The sequence below is a fragment of the Phalangium opilio genome, unplaced genomic scaffold (genome assembly GCF_054372755.1).
Source record: "Phalangium opilio isolate 3A_F unplaced genomic scaffold, DU_Popi_V2 ptg000031l_1, whole genome shotgun sequence".
Taxonomy (NCBI): Eukaryota; Metazoa; Arthropoda; class Arachnida; order Opiliones; family Phalangiidae; genus Phalangium; species Phalangium opilio.
The window spans coordinates 228,666-248,563 of NW_028324158.1; the positions used below are offsets into that span (position 1 = coordinate 228,666).

The 19,898-nt window shown below is 46.7% G+C and overlaps 6 non-coding genes across 6 annotated transcripts; all 6 read right to left on the reverse strand.

Moving 5' to 3' along the window:
* Positions 1-5,210: 5,210 nt before the first annotated feature.
* TRNAN-GUU (transfer RNA asparagine (anticodon GUU)) lies at positions 5,211-5,283 on the reverse strand. Its single transcript has one exon. It is a non-coding gene; the product is annotated as a tRNA-Asn (tRNA).
* Positions 5,284-10,641: 5,358 nt separating this feature from the next.
* TRNAN-GUU (transfer RNA asparagine (anticodon GUU)) lies at positions 10,642-10,714 on the reverse strand. The gene has a single exon. It is a non-coding gene; the product is annotated as a tRNA-Asn (tRNA).
* A 4,126-nt stretch (positions 10,715-14,840) lies between these two features.
* Positions 14,841-14,913, reverse strand: TRNAN-GUU (transfer RNA asparagine (anticodon GUU)). The gene has a single exon. It is a non-coding gene; the product is annotated as a tRNA-Asn (tRNA).
* Positions 14,914-15,866: 953 nt separating this feature from the next.
* On the reverse strand, positions 15,867-15,939 carry TRNAN-GUU (transfer RNA asparagine (anticodon GUU)). Its single transcript has one exon. It is a non-coding gene; the product is annotated as a tRNA-Asn (tRNA).
* A 1,247-nt stretch (positions 15,940-17,186) lies between these two features.
* Positions 17,187-17,259, reverse strand: TRNAN-GUU (transfer RNA asparagine (anticodon GUU)). Its single transcript has one exon. It is a non-coding gene; the product is annotated as a tRNA-Asn (tRNA).
* Positions 17,260-18,506: 1,247 nt separating this feature from the next.
* TRNAN-GUU (transfer RNA asparagine (anticodon GUU)) lies at positions 18,507-18,579 on the reverse strand. Its single transcript has one exon. It is a non-coding gene; the product is annotated as a tRNA-Asn (tRNA).
* Positions 18,580-19,898: the final 1,319 nt, after the last annotated feature.

Consider the following 19,898-nt stretch of genomic DNA (forward strand, 5'->3'; position numbering starts at 1 on the left):
GAAGCTCAAAAATTAAACGGTCGTCAGGTATTGTGGAAAAACTTTGGCTTTTTACGTTACATTTGAGACTTCACAACACGGCAGCCGGGTGGGCTCGAACCACCAACCTTTTGGTTAACATCCGAACGCGCTAACCTTCGAGCCAAGCAAGCTCAGAAATGAAATGGTCGTCAGGTATTGTGGAAAAACTCTGACTTTTTACGTCACATCCGAGACTTCAAAACACCGCTCCCGGATGGGCTCGAACCACAAACCTTTTGAATAACAGCTGAACGCGCTAACCATTGCGCCACGGAAGCCCAAAAATTAAATGTTCGTCAGATATTTTTAAAAAACTTTGGATTTTTACGTTACATGTGAGATCTCACAACACGCTCCCGGGTGGGCTCGAACCACCAACCTTTCGGTTAACAGCCGAACGCGCTAACCATTGCGCCACAGAAGCCCAAAGATTAAATGTTCGTCAGGTATTTTTAAAAAACTCTGAATTTTACGTTACATCTAAGACCTCACAACACCGCTCCCGGATGGACTCGAACCACCAACCTTTCGGTTAACAGCCGAACGCGCTAACCATTGCGCCACGGAAGCCCAAAAATTAAATGTTCGTCAGTTATTTTTAAAAAACTCTGAATTTTACGTTACATCTAAGACCTCACAACACCGCACCCGGATGGGCTAGAAACACCAACCTTTCGGTTAACAGCCGACAGCGTTAACCATTGCGCAACGGAAGCCCAAAGATTAAATGTTCGTCAGGTATTGTGGAAAAACTTTGACTTTTTACGTCAAATCTGAGACCTCACAACACCGCTCCCGGATGGGCTCGAACCACCAACCTTTCGGTTAACAGCCGAACGCGCTAACCATTGCGCCACGGAAGCTCAAAAATTAAATGTTCGTCAGGAATTGTGGAAAAACTTTGGCATTTGACATTACGTTTGAGATCTCACAACACCGCTCCCGGGTGGGCTCGAACCACCAACCTTTCGGTGAACAGCCGAACGCGCTAACCATTGCGCCACGGAAGCTCAAAAATTAAACGGTCGTCAGGTATTGTGGAAAAACTTTGGCTTTTTACGTTACATTTGAGACTTCACAACACGGCAGCCGGGTGGGCTCGAACCACCAACCTTTTGGTTAACATCCGAACGCGCTAACCTTCGAGCCAAGGAAGCTCAGAAATGAAATGGTCGTCAGGTATTGTGGAAAAACTTTGGATTTTTACGTTACATGTGAGATCTCACAACACCGCTCCCGGGTGGGCTCGAACCACCAACCTTTCGGTTAACAGCCGAACGCGCTAACCATTGCGCCACAGAAGCCCAAAGATTAAATGTTCGTCAGGTATTTTTAAAAAACTCTGAATTTTACGTTACATCTAAGACCTCACAACACCGCTCCCGGATGGGCTCGAACCACCAACCTTTCGGTTAACAGCCGAACGCGCTAACCATTGCGCCACGGAAGCCCAAAGATTAAATGTTCGTCAGGTATTGTGGAAAAACTTTGGATTTTTACGTTACATGTGAGATCTCACAACACCGCTCCCGGGTGGGCTCGAACCACCAACCTTTCGGTTAACAGCCGAACGCGCTAACCATTGCGCCACAGAAGCCCAAAGATTAAATGTTCGTCAGGTATTTTTAAAAAACTCTGAATTTTACGTTACATCTAAGACCTCACAACACCGCTCCCAGATGGGCTCGAACCACCAACCTTTCGGTTAACAGCCGACGGCGTTAACCATTTCGCAACGGAAGCCCAAAGATTAAATGTTCGTCAGGTATTGTGGAAAAACTTTGGATTTTTACGTTACATGTGAGATTTCACAACACCGCTCCCGGGTGGGCTCGAACCACCAACCTTTCGGTTAACAGCCGAACGCGGTAACCATTGCGCCACGGATGCTCAAAAATTAAACGGTCGTCAGGTATTGTGGAAAAACTTTGGCTTTTTACGTTACATTTGAGACTTCACAACACGGCAGCCGGGTGGGCTCGAACCACCAACCTTTTGGTTAACATCCGAACGCGCTAACCTTCGAGCCAAGGAAGCTCAGAAATGAAATGGTCGTCAGGTATTGTGGAAAAACTTTGGATTTTTACGTTACATGTGAGATCTCACAACACCGCTCCCGGGTGGGCTCGAACCACCAACCTTTCGGTTAACAGCCGAACGCGCTAACCATTGCGCCACAGAAGCCCAAAGATTAAATGTTCGTCAGGTATTTTTAAAAAACTCTGAATTTTACGTTACATCTAAGACCTCACAACACCGCTCCCGGATGGGCTCGAACCACCAACCTTTCGGTTAACAGCCGAACGCGCTAACCATTGCGCCACGGAAGCCCAAAGATTAAATGTTCGTCAGGTATTGTGGAAAAACTTTGGATTTTTACGTTACATGTGAGATCTCACAACACCGCTCCCGGGTGGGCTCGAACCACCAACCTTTCGGTTAACAGCCGAACGCGCTAACCATTGCGCCACAGAAGCCCAAAGATTAAATGTTCGTCAGGTATTTTTAAAAAACTCTGAATTTTACGTTACATCTAAGACCTCACAACACCGCTCCCGGATGGGCTCGAACCACCAACCTTTCGGTTAACAGCCGACGGCGTTAACCATTGCGCAACGGAAGCCCAAAGATTAAATGTTCGTCAGGTATTGTAGAAAAACTTTGGATTTTTACGTTACATTTGAGACTTCACAACACGGCAGCCGGGTGGGCTCGAACCACCAACCTTTTGGTTAACATCCGAACGCGGTAACCATTGCGCCACGGAAGCTCAAAAATTAAACGGTCGTCAGGTATTGTGGAAAAACTTTGGCTTTTTACGTTACATTTGAGACTTCACAACACCGCTCCCGGATGGGCTCGAACCACAAACCTTTTGAATAACAGCTGAACGCTCTAACCATTGCGCCACGGAAGACCAAAAATTAAATGTTCGTCAGTTATTTTTAAAAAACTCTGAATTTTACGTTACATCTAAGACCTCACAACACCGCTCCCGGATGGGCTCGAACCACCAACCTTTCGGTTAACAGCCGAACGCGGTAACCATTGCGCCACGGAAGCTCAAAAATTAAACGGTCGTCAGGTATTGTGGAAAAACTTTGGCTTTTTACGTTACATTTGAGACTTCACAACACGGCAGCCGGGTGGGCTCGAACCACCAACCTTTTGGTTAACATCCGAACGCGCTAACCTTCGAGCCAAGCAAGCTCAGAAATGAAATGGTCGTCAGGTATTGTGGAAAAACTCTGACTTTTTACGTCACATCCGAGACTTCAAAACACCGCTCCCGGATGGGCTCGAACCACAAACCTTTTGAATAACAGCTGAACGCGCTAACCATTGCGCCACGGAAGCCCAAAAATTAAATGTTCGTCAGATATTTTTAAAAAACTCTGAATTTTACGTTACATCTAAGACCTCACAACACCGCTCCCGGATGGGCTCGAACCACCAACCTTTCGGTTAACAGCCGACGGCGTTAACCATTGCGCAACGGAAGCCCAAAGATTAAATGTTCGTCAGGTATTGTGGAAAAACTTTGACTTTTTACGTTACATGTGAGATCTCACAACACCGCCCCCGGGTGGGCTCGAACCACCAACCTTTTGGTTAACATCCGAACGCGCTAACCTTCGAGCCAAGCAAGCTCAGAAATGAAATGGTCGTCAGGTATTGTGGAAAAACTCTGACTTTTTACGTCACATCCGAGACTTCAAAACACCGCTAACGGATGGGCTCGAACCACAAACCTTTTGAATAACAGCTGAACGCGCTAACCATTGCGCCACGGAAGCCCAAAAATTAAATGTTCGTCAGATATTTTTAAAAAAATCTGAATTTTACGTTACATCTAAGACCTCACAACACCGCTCCCGGATGGGCTCGAACCACCAACCTTTCGGTTAACAGCCGACGGCGTTAACCATTGCGCAACGGAAGCCCAAAGATTAAATGTTCGTCAGGTATTGTGGAAAAACTTTGACTTTTTACGTTACATGTGAGATCTCACAACACCGCTCCCGGGTGGGCTCGAACCACCAACCTTTCGGTTAACAGCCGAACGCGCTAACCCTTGCAACACGGAAGCCCAAAGATTAAATGTTCGTCAGGTATTGATGAAAAACTTTGACTTTTTACGTCACATCTGAGACTTCACAACACCGCTCCCGGATGGGCTCGAACCACAAACCGTTTGAATAACAGCTGAACGCTCTAACCATTGCGCCACGGAAGACCAAAAATTAAATGTTCGTCAGTTATTTTTAAAAAACTCTGAATTTTACGTTACATCTAAGACCTCACAACACCGCTCCCGGATGGGCTCGAACCACCAACCTTTCGGTTAACAGCCGACGGCGTTAACCATTGTGCAACGGAAGCCCAAAGATTAAATGTTTGTCAGGTATAGTGGAAAAGCTTTGACTTTTTACGTCACATCTGAGACTTCACAACACCGCTCCCGGATGGGCTCGAACCACAAACCTTTTGAATAACAGCTGAACGCTCTAACCATTGCGCCACGGAAGCCCAAAAATTAAATGTTCGTCAGTTATTTTTAAAAAACTCTGAATTTTACGTTACATCTAAGACCTCACAACACCGCTCCCGGATGGGCTCGAACCACCAACCTTTTGGTTAACAGCCGACGGCGTTAACCATTGCGCAACGGAAGCCCAAAGATTAAATGTTCGTCAGGTATTGTGGAAAAACTTTGGCTTTTTACGTTACATGTGAGAGCTCACAACACCGCTCCCGGGTGGGCTCGAACCACCAACTTTCGGTTAACAGCTGAACGCTCTAACCATTGCGCCACGGAAACCCAAAAATTAAATGTTCGTCAGTTATTTTTAAAAAACTCTGAATTTTACGTCACATCTAAGACCTCACAACACCGCTCCCGGATGGGCTCGAACCACCAACCTTTCGGTTAACAGCCGACGGCGTTAACCATTGCGCAACGGAAGCCCAAAGATTAAATGTTCGTCAGGTATTGTGGAAAAACTTTGACATTTTACGTCACATCTGAGACCTCACAACACCGCTCACGGATGGGCTCGAACCACCAACCTTTCGGTTAACAGCCGAACGCGCTAACCATTGCGCCACGGAAGCCCAAAAATTAAATGGTCGTCGGGTATCGTGGAAACACTTTGGCTTTTTACGTTTCATGTGAGAGCTCACAACACCGCTCCCGGGTGGGCTCGAACCACCAACCTTTCGGTTAACAGCCGAACGCGCTAACCATTGCGCCACGGAAGCCCAAAGATTAAATGTTCGTCAGGTATTGTGGAAAAACTTTGGCTTTTTACGTTACATTTGAGACTTCACAACACGGCTCCCGGGTGGGCTCGAACCACCAACCTTTCGGTTAACATCCGAACGCGCTAACCTTCGAGCCAAGGAAGCTCAGAAATGAAATGGACGTCAGGTATCGTGGAAAAGATCTGACTTTTTACGTCACATCTGAGACTTCACAACACCGCTCCCGGATGGGCTCGAACCACAAACCTTTTGAATAACAGCTAAACGCGCTAACCATTGCGCCACGAAAGCCCAAAAATTAAATGTTCGTCAGTTATTTTTAAAAAACTCTGAATTTTACGTTACATCTAAGACCTCACAACACCGCTCCCGGATGGGCTCGAACCACCAACCTTTCGGTTAACACCCGACGGCGTTAACCATTGCGCAACGGAAGCCCAAAGATTAAATGTTCGTCAGGTATTGTGGAAAAACTTTGGATTTTTACGTTACCTGTGAGATTTCACAACACCGCTCCCGGGTGGGCTCGAACCACCAACCTTTCGGTTAACAGCCGACGGCGTTAACCATTGCGCAACGGAAGGCCAAAGATTAAATGTTCGTCAGGTATTGTGGAAAAACTTTGGATTTTTACGTTACCTGTGAGATTTCACAACACCGCTCCCGGGTGGGCTCGAACCACCAACCTTTTGGTTAACATCCGAACGCGCTAACCTTCGAGCCAAGGAAGCTCAGAAATGAAATGGTCGTCAAGTATTGTGGAAAAACTCTGACTTTTTACGTCACATCCGAGACTTTAAAACACCGCTCCCGGATGGGCTCGAACCACCAACCTTTTGGTTAACAGCCGACGGCGTTAACCATTGCGCAACGGAAGCCCAAAGATTAAATGTTCGTCAGGTATTGTGGAAAAACTTTGGCTTTTTACGTTACATTTGAGACTTCACAACACGGCTCCCGGGTGGGCTCGAACCACCAACCTTTCGGTTAACATCCGAACGCGCTAACCTTCGAGCCAAGGAAGCTCGGAAATGAATTGGACGTCAGGTATCGTGGAAAAGATCTGACTTTTTACGTCACATCTGAGACTTCACAACACCGCTCCCGGATGGGCTCGAACCACAAACCTTTTGAATAACAGCTAAACGCGCTAACCATTGCGCCACGAAAGCCCAAAAATTAAATGTTCGTCAGTTATTTTTAAAAAACTCTGAATTTTACGTTACATCTAAGACCTCACAACACCGCTCCCGGATGGGCTCGAACCACCAACCTTTCGGTTAACACCCGACGGCGTTAACCATTGCGCAACGGAAGCCCAAAGATTAAATGTTCGTCAGGTATTGTGGAAAAACTTTGGATTTTTACGTTACCTGTGAGATTTCACAACACCGCTCCCGGGTGGGCTCGAACCACCAACCTTTCGGTTAACAGCCGACGGCGTTAACCATTGCGCAACGGAAGGCCAAAGATTAAATGTTCGTCAGGTATTGTGGAAAAACTTTGGATTTTTACGTTACCTGTGAGATTTCACAACACCGCTCCCGGGTGGGCTCGAACCACCAACCTTTTGGTTAACATCCGAACGCGCTAACCTTCGAGCCAAGGAAGCTCAGAAATGAAATGGTCGTCAAGTATTGTGGAAAAACTCTGACTTTTTACGTCACATCCGAGACTTTAAAACACCGCTCCCGGATGGGCTCGAACCACCAACCTTTTGGTTAACAGCCGACGGCGTTAACCATTGCGCAACGGAAGCCCAAAGATTAAATGTTCGTCAGGTATTGTGGAAAAACTTTGACTTTTTACGTCACATCTGAGACTTCACAACACCACTCCCGGATGGGCTCGAACCACAAACCTTTTGATTAACAGCTGAACGCTCTAACCATTGCGCCACGAAAGCCCAAAAATTAAATGTTCGTCAGTTATTTTTAAAAAACTCTGAATTTTACGTTACATCTAAGACGTCACAACACCGCTCCCGAATGGGCTCGAACCACCAAACCTTTCGGTTAACAGCCGACGGCGTTAACCATTGCGCAACGGAAGCCCAACGATTAAATGTTCGTCAGGTATTGTGGAAAAACTTTGGATTTTTACGTTACCTGTGAGATTTCACAACACCGCTCTTGGGTGGGCTCGAACCGCCAACCTTTCGGTTAACAGCCGAACGCGCTAGCCATTGCGCCACGGAAGCCCAAAAATTAAATGTTCGTCAGGTATCGTGGAAACACTTTGGCTTTTTACGTTTCATGTGAGATTTCACAACACCGCTCTTGGGTGGGCTCGAACCACCAACCTTTCGGTTAACAGCCGAACGCGCTAACCATTGCGCCACGGAATCCCAAAAATTAAATGTTCGTCAGGTATTGTGGAAAAACTTTGGATTTTTACGTTACATATGAGATCTCACAACACCGCTCCCGGGTGGGCTCGAACCACCAACCTTTCGGTTAACAGCCGAACGCGCTAACCATTGCGACACGGAAGCCCAAAGATTAAATGTTCGTCAGGTATTGTGGAAAAACTTTGACTTTTTACGTCACATCTGAGACTTCACAACACCGCTCCCGGATGGGCTCGAACCACAAACCTTTTGAATAACAGCTGAACGCTCTAACCATTGCGCCACGGAATCCCAAAAATTAAATGTTCGTCAGGTATTGTGGAAAAACTTTGGATTTTTACGTTACATGTGAGATCTCACAACACCGCTCCCGGATGGGCTCGAACCACCAACCTTTCGGTTAACAGCCGACGGCGTTAACCATTGCGCAACGGAAGCCCAAAGATTAAATGTTCGTCAGGTATTGTGGAAAAACTTTGACTATTTACGTTACATGTGAGATCTCACAACACCGCCCCCGGGTGGGCTCGAACCACCAACCTTTTGGTTAACATCCGAACGCGCTAACCTTCGAGCCAAGCAAGCTCAGAAATGAAATGGTCGTCAGGTATTGTGGAAAAACTCTGACTTTTTACGTCACATCCGAGACTTCAAAACACCGCTCCCGGATGGGCTCGAACCACAAACCTTTTGAATAACAGCTGAACGCGCTAACCATTGCGCCACGGAAGCCCAAAAATTAAATGTTCGTCAGATATTTTTAAAAAACTCTGAATTTTACGTTACATCTAAGACCTCACAACACCGCTCCCGGATGGGCTCGAACCACCAACCTTTCGGTTAACAGCCGACGGCGTTAACCATTGCGCAACGGAAGCCCAAAGATTAAATGTTCGTCAGGTATTGTGGAAAAACTTTGGATTTTTACGTTACATATGAGATCTCACAACACCGCTCCCGGGTGGGCTCGAACCACCAACCTTTCGGTTAACAGCCGAACGCGCTAACCATTGCGACACGGAAGCCCAAAGATTAAATGTTCGTCAGGTATTGTGGAAAAACTTTGACTTTTTACGTCACATCTGAGACTTCACAACACCGCTCCCGGATGGGCTCGAACCACAAACCTTTTGAATAACAGCTGAACGCTCTAACCATTGCGCCACGGAATCCCAAAAATTAAATGTTCGTCAGGTATTGTGGAAAAACTTTGGATTTTTACGTTACATGTGAGATCTCACAACACCGCTCCCGGATGGGCTCGAACCACCAACCTTTCGGTTAACAGCCGACGGCGTTAACCATTGCGCAACGGAAGCCCAAAGATTAAATGTTCGTCAGGTATTGTGGAAAAACTTTGACTTTTTACGTTACATGTGAGATCTCACAACACCGCCCCCGGGTGGGCTCGAACCACCAACCTTTTGGTTAACATCCGAACGCGCTAACCTTCGAGCCAAGCAAGCTCAGAAATGAAATGGTCGTCAGGTATTGTGGAAAAACTCTGACTTTTTACGTCACATCCGAGACTTCAAAACACCGCTCCCGGATGGGCTCGAACCACAAACCTTTTGAATAACAGCTGAACGCGCTAACCATTGCGCCACGGAAGCCCAAAAATTAAATGTTCGTCAGATATTTTTAAAAAACTCTGAATTTTACGTTACATCTAAGACCTCACAACACCGCTCCCGGATGGGCTCGAACCACCAACCTTTCGGTTAACAGCCGACGGCGTTAACCATTGCGCAACGGAAGCCCAAAGATTAAATGTTCGTCAGGTATTGTGGAAAAACTTTGACTTTTTACGTTACATGTGAGATCTCACAACACCGCTCCCGGGTGGGCTCGAACCACCAACCTTTCGGTTAACAGCCGAACGCGCTAACCCTTGCGACACGGAAGCCCAAAGATTAAATGTTCGTCAGGTATTGATGAAAAACTTTGACTTTTTACGTCACATCTGAGACTTCACAACACCGCTCCCGGATGGGCTCGAACCACAAACCATTTGAATAACAGCTGAACGCTCTAACCATTGCGCCACGGAAGACCAAAAATTAAATGTTCGTCAGTTATTTTTAAAAAACTCTGAATTTTACGTTACATCTAAGACCTCACAACACCGCTCCCGGATGGGCTCGAACCACCAACCTTTCGGTTAACAGCCGACGGCGTTAACCATTGTGCAACGGAAGCCCAAAGATTAAATGTTTGTCAGGTATAGTGGAAAAGCTTTGACTTTTTACGTCACATCTGAGACTTCACAACACCGCTCCCGGATGGGCTCGAACCACAAACCTTTTGAATAACAGCTGAACGCTCTAACCATTGCGCCACGGAAGCCCAAAAATTAAATGTTCGTCAGTTATTTTTAAAAAACTCTGAATTTTACGTTACATCTAAGACCTCACAACACCGCTCCCGGATGGGCTCGAACCACCAACCTTTTGGTTAACAGCCGACGGCGTTAACCATTGCGCAACGGAAGCCCAAAGATTAAATGTTCGTCAGGTATTGTGGAAAAACTTTGGCTTTTTACGTTACATGTGAGAGCTCACAACACCGCTCCCGGGTGGGCTCGAACCACCAACTTTCGGTTAACAGCTGAACGCTCTAACCATTGCGCCACGGAAACCCAAAAATTAAATGTTCGTCAGTTATTTTTAAAAAACTCTGAATTTTACGTCACATCTAAGACCTCACAACACCGCTCCCGGATGGGCTCGAACCACCAACCTTTCGGTTAACAGCCGACGGCGTTAACCATTGCGCAACGGAAGCCCAAAGATTAAATGTTCGTCAGGTATTGTGGAAAAACTTTGACATTTTACGTCACATCTGAGACCTCACAACACCGCTCACGGATGGGCTCGAACCACCAACCTTTCGGTTAACAGCCGAACGCGCTAACCATTGCGCCACGGAAGCCCAAAAATTAAATGGTCGTCGGTAATCGTGGAAACACTTTGGCTTTTTACGTTTCATGTGAGAGCTCACAACACCGCTCCCGGGTGGGCTCGAACCACCAACCTTTCGGTTAACAGCCGAACGCGCTAACCATTGCGCCACGGAAGCCCAAAGATTAAATGTTCGTCAGGTATTGTGGAAAAACTTTGGCTTTTTACGTTACATTTGAGACTTCACAACACGGCTCCCGGGTGGGCTCGAACCACCAACCTTTCGGTTAACATCCGAACGCGCTAACCTTCGAGCCAAGGAAGCTCAGAAATGAAATGGACGTCAGGTATCGTGGAAAAGATCTGACTTTTTACGTCACATCTGAGACTTCACAACACCGCTCCCGGATGGGCTCGAACCACAAACCTTTTGAATAACAGCTAAACGCGCTAACCATTGCGCCACGAAAGCCCAAAAATTAAATGTTCGTCAGTTATTTTTAAAAAACTCTGAATTTTACGTTACATCTAAGACCTCACAACACCGCTCCCGGATGGGCTCGAACCACCAACCTTTCGGTTAACACCCGACGGCGTTAACCATTGCGCAACGGAAGCCCAAAGATTAAATGTTCGTCAGGTATTGTGGAAAAACTTTGGATTTTTACGTTACCTGTGAGATTTCACAACACCGCTCCCGGGTGGGCTCGAACCACCAACCTTTCGGTTAACAGCCGACGGCGTTAACCATTGCGCAACGGAAGGCCAAAGATTAAATGTTCGTCAGGTATTGTGGAAAAACTTTGGATTTTTACGTTACCTGTGAGATTTCACAACACCGCTCCCGGGTGGGCTCGAACCACCAACCTTTTGGTTAACATCCGAACGCGCTAACCTTCGAGCCAAGGAAGCTCAGAAATGAAATGGTCGTCAAGTATTGTGGAAAAACTCTGACTTTTTACGTCACATCCGAGACTTTAAAACACCGCTCCCGGATGGGCTCGAACCACCAACCTTTTGGTTAACAGCCGACGGCGTTAACCATTGCGCAACGGAAGCCCAAAGATTAAATGTTCGTCAGGTATTGTGGAAAAACTTTGACTTTTTACGTCACATCTGAGACTTCACAACACCACTCCCGGATGGGCTCGAACCACAAACCTTTTGATTAACAGCTGAACGCTCTAACCATTGCGCCACGAAAGCCCAAAAATTAAATGTTCGTCAGTTATTTTTAAAAAACTCTGAATTTTACGTTACATCTAAGACGTCACAACACCGCTCCCGAATGGGCTCGAACCACCAAACCTTTCGGTTAACAGCCGACGGCGTTAACCATTGCGCAACGGAAGCCCAAAGATTAAATGTTCGTCAGGTATTGTGGAAAAACTTTGGATTTTTACGTTACCTGTGAGATTTCACAACTCCGCTCCCGGGTGGTCTCGAACCACCAACCTATTGGTTAACAGCCGAACGCGCTAGCCAATTGAGCCACGGAAGCCCAAAAACTAAATGGTCGTCAGGTATTGTTGAAAAACTTTGGCTTTTTACGTTACATCTAAGACCTCACAACACCGCTCCCGGATGGGCTCGAACCACCAACCTTTCGGTAACAGCCGACGGCGTTAACCATTGCGCAACGGAAGCCCAACGATTAAATGTTCGTCAGGTATTGTGGAAAAACTTTGGATTTTTACGTTACATGTGAGATTTCACAACACCGCTCTTGGGTGGGCTCGAACCGCCAACCTTTCGGTTAACAGCCGAACGCGCTAGCCATTGCGCCACGGAAGCCCAAAAATTAAATGTTCGTCAGGTATCGTGGAAACACTTTGGCTTTTTACGTTTCATGTGAGATTTCACAACACCGCTCTTGGGTGGGCTCGAACCACCAACCTTTCGGTTAACAGCCGAACGCGCTAACCATTGCGCCACGGAATCCCAAAAATTAAATGTTCGTCAGGTATTGTGGAAAAACTTTGGATTTTTACGTTACATGTGAGATCTCACAACACCGCTCCCGGGTGGGCTCGAACCACCAACCTTTCGGTTAACAGCCGAACGCGCTAACCATTGCGACACGGAAGCCCAAAGATTAAATGTTCGTCAGGTATTGTGGAAAAACTTTGACTTTTTACGTCACATCTGAGACTTCACAACACCGCTCCCGGATGGGCTCGAACCACAAACCTTTTGAATAACAGCTGAACGCTCTAACCATTGCGCTACGGAAGACCAAAAATTAAATGTTCGTCAGTTATTTTTAAAAAACTCTGAATTTTACGTTACATCTAAGACCTCACAACACCGCTCCTGGATGGGCTCGAACCACCAACCTTTCGGTTGACAGCCGACGGCGTTAACCATTGTGCAACGGAAGCCCAAAGATTCACAACACCGCTCCCGGATGGGCTCGAACCACCAACCTTTCGGTTAACAGCCGACGGCGTTAACCATTGTGCAACGGAAGCCCAAAGATTAAATGTTCGTCAGGTATTGTGGAAAAACTTTGACTATTTACGTCACATCTGAGACTTCACAACACCGCTCCCGGATAGGCTCGAACCACAAACCTTTTGAATAACAGCTGAACGCTCTAACCTTTGCGCCACGGAAGCCCAAAAATTAAATGTTCGTCAGTTATTTTTAAAAAACTCTGAATTTTACGTTACATCTAAGACCTCACAACACAGCTCCCGGATGGGCTCGAACCACCAACCTTTCGGTTAACAGCCGACTGCGTTAACCATTGCGCAACGGAAGCCCAAAGATTAAATGTTCGTCAGGTATTGTGGAAAAACTTTGGATTTTTACGTTACCTGTGAGATTTCACAACACCGCTCCCGGGTGGGCTCGAACCACCAACCTTCCGGTTAACAGCCGACGGCCGTAACCATTGCGCAACGGAAGCCCAAAGATTAAATGTTCGTCAGGTATTGTGGAAAATCTTTGGATTTTTACGTTACATGTGACATCTCACAACACCGCTCCCGGGTGGGCTCGAACCACCAACCTTTCGGTTAACAGCCGAACGCGCTAACCATTGCGCCACAGAAGCCCAAAGATTAAATGTTCGTCAGGTATTTTTAAAAAACTCTGAATTTTACGTTACATCTAAGACCTCACAACACCGCTCCCGGATGGGCTCGAACCACCAACCTTTCAGTTAACAGCCGACGGCATTAACCATTGCGCAACGGAAGCCTAAAGATTAAATGTTCGTCAGGTATTGTGGAAAAACTCTGACTTTTTACGTCACATCTGAGACTTCAAAACACCGCTCCCGGATGGGCTCGAACCACAAACCTTTTGAATAACAGCTGAACGCGCTAACCATTGCGCCACGGAAGCCCAAAAATTAAATGTTCGTCAGTTATTTTTAAAAAACTCTGAATTTTACGTTACATCTAAGACCTCACAACACCGCTCCCGGATGGGCTCGAACCACCAACCTTTCGGTTAACAGCCGACGGCGTTAACCATTGCGCAACGGAAGCCCAAAGATTAAATGTTCGTCAGGTATTGTGGAAAATCTTTGGATTTTTACGTTACATGTGACATCACACAACACCGCTCCCGGGTGGGCTCGAACCACCAACCTTTCGGTTAACAGCCGAACGCGCTAACCATTGCGCCACAGAAGCCCAAAGATTAAATGTTCGTCAGGTATTTTTAAAAAACTCTGAATTTTACGTTACATCTAAGACATCACAACACCGCTCCCGGATGGGCTCGAACCACCAACCTTTCGGTTAACAGCCGAACGCGCTAACCATTGTGCCACGGAAGCCCAAAGATTAAATGTTCGTCAGGTATTGTGGAAAAACTTTGACTTTTTACGTCACATCTGAGACCTCACAACACCGCTCACGGATGGGCTCGAACCACCAACCTTTCGGTTAACAGCCGAACGCGCTAACCATTGCGCCACGGAAGCCCAAAATTTAAATGGTCGTCGGGTATTGTGGAAACACTTTGGCTTTTTACGTTACATGTGAGAGCTCACAACACCGCTCCCGGGTGGGCTCGAACCACCAACCTTTCGGTTAACAGCCGAACGCGCTAACCATTGCGCCACAGAAGCCCAAAGATTAAATGTTCGTCAGGTATTTTTAAAAAACTCTGAATTTTACGTTACATCTAAGACCTAACAACACCGCTCCCGGATGGGCTCGAACCACCAACCTTTCGGTTAACAGCCGACGGCGTTAACCATTGCGCAACGGAAGCCCAAAGATTAAATGTTCGTCAGGTATTGTGGAAAAACTTTGGATTTTTTCGTTACATGTGAGATTTCACAACACCGCTCCCGGGTGGGCTCGAACCACCAACCTTTCGGTTAACAGCCGAACGCGCTAACCATTGCGCCACGGAAGCTCAAAAATTAAACGGTCGTCAGGTATTGTGGAAAAACTTTGGCTTTTTACGTTACATTTGAGACTTCACAACACGGCAGCCGGGTGGGCTCGAACCACCAACCTTTTGGTTAACATCCGAACGCGCTAACCTTCGAGCCAAGGAAGCTCAGAAATGAAATGGTCGTCAGGTATTGTGGAAAAACTCTGACTTTTTACGTCACATCTGAGACTTCAAAACACCGCTCCCGGATGGGCTCGAACCACAAACCTTTTGAATAACAGCTGAACGCGCTAACCATTGCGCCACGGAAGCCCAAAAATTAAATGTTCGTCAGTTATTTTTAAAAAACTCTGAATTTTACGTTACATCTAAGACCTTACAACACCGCTCCCGGATGGGCTCGAACCACCAACCTTTCGGTTAACAGCCGACGGCGTTAACCATTGCGCAACGGAAGCCCAAAGATTAAATGTTCGTCAGGTATTGTGGAAAATCTTTGGATTTTTACGTTACATGTGACATCTCACAACACCGCTCCCGGGTGGGCTCGAACCACCAACCTTTCGGTTAACAGCCGAACGCGCTAACCATTGCGCCACAGAAGCCCAAAGATTAATTGTTCGTCAGGTATTTTTAAAAGCTCTGAATTTTACGTTACATCTAAGACCTCACAACACCGCTCCCGGGTGGGCTCGAACCACCAACCTTTCGGTTAACAGCCGAACGCGCTAACCATTGCGCCACAGAAGCCCAAAGATTAAATGTTCGTCAGGTATTGTGGAAAAACTTTGGATTTTTACGTTACATGTGAGATTTCACAACACCGCTCCTGGGTGGGCTCGAACCACCAACCTTTCGGTTAACAGCCGAACGCGCTAACCATTGCGCCACGGAAGCTCAAAAATTAAATGGTCGTCAGGTATTGTGGAAAAACTTTGGCATTTGACATTACGTTTGAGATCTCACAACACCGCTCCCGGGTGGGCTCGAACCACCAACCTTTCGGTTAACAGCCGAACGCGCTAACCATTGCGCCACGGAAGCTCAAAAATTAAACGGTCGTCAGGTATTGTGGAAAAACTTTGGCTTTTTACGTTACATTTGAGACTTCACAACACGGCAGCCGGGTGGGCTCGAACCACCAACCTTTTGGTTAACATCCGAACGCGCTAACCTTCGAGCCAAGGAAGCTCAGAAATGAAATGGTCGTCAGGTATTGTGGAAAAACTCTGACTTTTTACGTCACATCCGAGACTTCAAAACACCGCTCCCGGATGGGCTCGAACCACAAACCTTTTGAATAACAGCTGAACGCGCTAACCATTGCGCCACGGAAGCCCAAAAATTAAATGTTCGTCAGATATTTTTAAAAAACTTTGGATTTTTACGTTACATGTGAGATCTCACAACACCGCTCCCGGGTGGGCTCGAACCACCAACCTTTCGGTTAACAGCCGAACGCGCTAACCATTGCGCCACAGAAGCCCAAAGATTAAATGTTCGTCAGGTATTTTTAAAAAACTCTGAATTTTACGTTACACCTAAGACCTCACAACACCGCTTCCGGATGGGCTCGAACCACCAACCTTTCGGTTAACAGCCGAACGCGCTAACCATTGTGCCACGGAAGCCCAAAAATTAAATGTTCGTCAGTTATTTTTAAAAAACTCTGAATTTTACGTTACATCTAAGACCTCACAACACCGCTCCCGGATGGGCTCGAACCACCAACCTTTAAGTTAACAGCCGACGGCGTTAACCATTGCGCAACGGAAGCCCAAAGATTAAATGTTCGTCAGGTATTGTGGAAAAACTTTGGATTTTTACGTTACATGTGACATCTCACAACACCGCTCTCGGGTGGGCTCGAACCACCAACCTTTCGGTTAACAGCCGAACGCGCTAACCATTGCGCCACAGAAGCCCAAAGATTAAATGTTCGTCAGGTATTTTTAAAAAACTCTGAATTTTACGTTACATCTAAGACCTCACGACACCGCTCCCGGATGGGCTCGAACCACCAACCTTTCAGTTAACAGCCGACGGCGTTAACCATTGCGCAACGGAAGCCCAAAGATTAAATGTTCGTCAGGTATTGTGGAAAAACTTTGGATTTTTACGTTACATGTGAGATTTCACAACACCGCTCCTGGGTGGGCTCGAACCACCAACCTTTCGGTTAACAGCCGAACGCGCTAACCATTGCGCCACGGAAGCTCAAAAATTAAATGGTCGTCAGGTATTGTGGAAAAACTTTGGCATTTGACATTACGTTTGAGATCTCACAACACCGCTCCCGGGTGGGCTCGAACCACCAACCTTTCGGTTAACAGCCGAACGCGCTAACCATTGCGCCACGGAAGCTCAAAAATTAAACGGTCGTCAGGTATTGTGGAAAAACTTTGGCTTTTTACGTTACATTTGAGACTTCACAACACAACAGCCGGGTGGGCTCGAACCACCAACCTTTTGGTTAACATCCGAACGCGCTAACCTTCGAGCCAAGGAAGCTCAGAAATGAAATGGTCGTCAGGTATTGTGGAAAAACTCTGACTTTTTACGTCACATCCGAGACTTCAAAACACCGCTCCCGGATGGGCTCGAACCACAAACCTTTTGAATAACAGCTGAACGCGCTAACCATTGCGCCACGGAAGCCCAAAAATTAAATGTTCGTCAGATATTTTTAAAAAACTTTGGATTTTTACGTTACATGTGAGATCTCACAACACCGCTCCCGGGTGGGCTCGAACCACCAACCTTTCGGTTAACAGCCGAACGCGCTAACCATTGCGCCACAGAAGCCCAAAGATTAAATGTTCGTCAGGTATTTTTAAAAAACTCTGAATTTTACGTTACACCTAAGACCTCACAACACCGCTCCCGGATGGGCTCGAACCACCAACCTTTCGGTTAACAGCCGAACGCGCTAACCATTGTGCCACGGAAGCCCAAAAATTAAATGTTCGTCAGTTATTTTTAAAAAACTCTGAATTTTACGTTACATCTAAGACCTCACAACACCGCTCCCGGATGGGCTCGAACCACCAACCTTTAAGTTAACAGCCGACGGCGTTAACCATTGCGCAACGGAAGCCCAAAGATTAAATGTTCGTCAGGTATTGTGGAAAAACTTTGGATTTTTACGTTACATGTGACATCTCACAACACCGCTCTCGGGTGGGCTCGAACCACCAACCTTTCGGTTAACAGCCGAACGCGCTAACCATTGCGCCACAGAAGCCCAAAGATTAAATGTTCGTCAGGTATTTTTAAAAAACTCTGAATTTTACGTTACATCTAAGACCTCACAACACCGCTCCCGGATGGGCTCGAACCACCAACCTTTCAGTTAACAGCCGACGGCGTTAACCATTGCGCAACGGAAGCCCAAAGATTAAATGTTCGTCAGGTATTGTGGAAAAACTTTGGATTTTTACGTTACATGTGAGATTTCACAACACCGCTCCTGGGTGGGCTCGAACCACCAACCTTTCGGTTAACAGCCGAACGCGCTAACCATTGCGCCACGGAAGCTCAAAAATTAAATGGTCGTCAGGTATTGTGGAAAAACTTTGGCATTTGACATTACGTTTGAGATCTCACAACACCGCTCCCGGGTGGGCTCGAACCACCAACCTTTCGGTTAACAGCCGAACGCGCTAACCATTGCGCCACGGAAGCTCAAAAATTAAACGGTCGTCAGGTATTGTGGAAAAACTTTGGCTTTTTACGTTACATTTGAGACTTCACAACACGGCAGCCGGGTGGGCTCGAACCACCAACCTTTTGGTTAACATCCGAACGCGCTAACCTTCGAGCCAAGGAAGCTCAGGAATGAAATGGTCGTCAGGTATTGTGGAAAAACTCTGACTTTTTACGTCACATCCGAGACTTCAAAACACCGCTCCCGGATGGGCTCGAACCACAAACCTTTTGAATAACAGCTGAACGCGCTAACCATTGCGCCACGGAAGCCCAAAAATTAAATGTTCGTCAGATATTTTTAAAAAACTTTGGATTTTTACGTTACATGTGAGATCTCACAACACGCTCCCGGGTGGGCTCGAACCACCAACCTTTCGGTTAACAGCCGAACGCGCTAACCATTGCGCCACAGAAGCCCAAAGATTAAATGTTCGTCAGGTATTTTTAAAAAACTCTGAATTTTACGTTACATCTAAGACCTCACAACACCGCTCCCGGATGGACTCGAACCACCAACCTTTCGGTTAACAGCCGAACGCGCTAACCATTGCGCCACGGAAGCCCAAAAATTAAATGTTCGTCAGTAATTTTTAAAAAACTCTGAATTTTACGTTACATCTAAGACCTCACAACACCGCACCCGGATGGGCTAGAAACACCAACCTTTCGGTTAACAGCCGACAGCGTTAACCATTGCGCAACGGAAGCCCAAAGATTAAATGTTCGTCAGGTATTGTGGAAAAACTTTGACTTTTTACGTCACATCTGAGACCTCACAACACCGCTCCCGGACGGTCTCGAACCACCAACCTTTCAATTAACAGCCGAACGCGCTAACCATTGCGCCACGGAAGCCCAAAGATTAAATGTTCGTCAGAAATTGTGGAAAAACTTTGGCATTTGACATTACGTTTGAGATCTCACAACACCGCTCCCGGGTGGGCTCGAACCACCAACCTTTCGGTGAACAGCCGAACGCGCTAACCATTGCGCCACGGAAGCTCAAAAATTAAACGGTCGTCAGGTATTGTGGAAAAACTTTGGCTTTTTACTTTACATTTGAGACTTCACAACACGGCAGCCGGGTGGGCTCGAACCACCAACCTTTTGGTTAACATCCGAACGCGCTAACCTTCGAGCCAAGGAAGCTCAGAAATGAAATGGTCGTCAGGTATTGTGGAAAAACTTTGGATTTTTACGTTACATGTGAGATCTCACAACACCGCTCCCGGGTGGGCTCGAACCACCAACCTTTCGGTTAACAGCCGAACGCGCTAACCATTGCGCCACAGAAG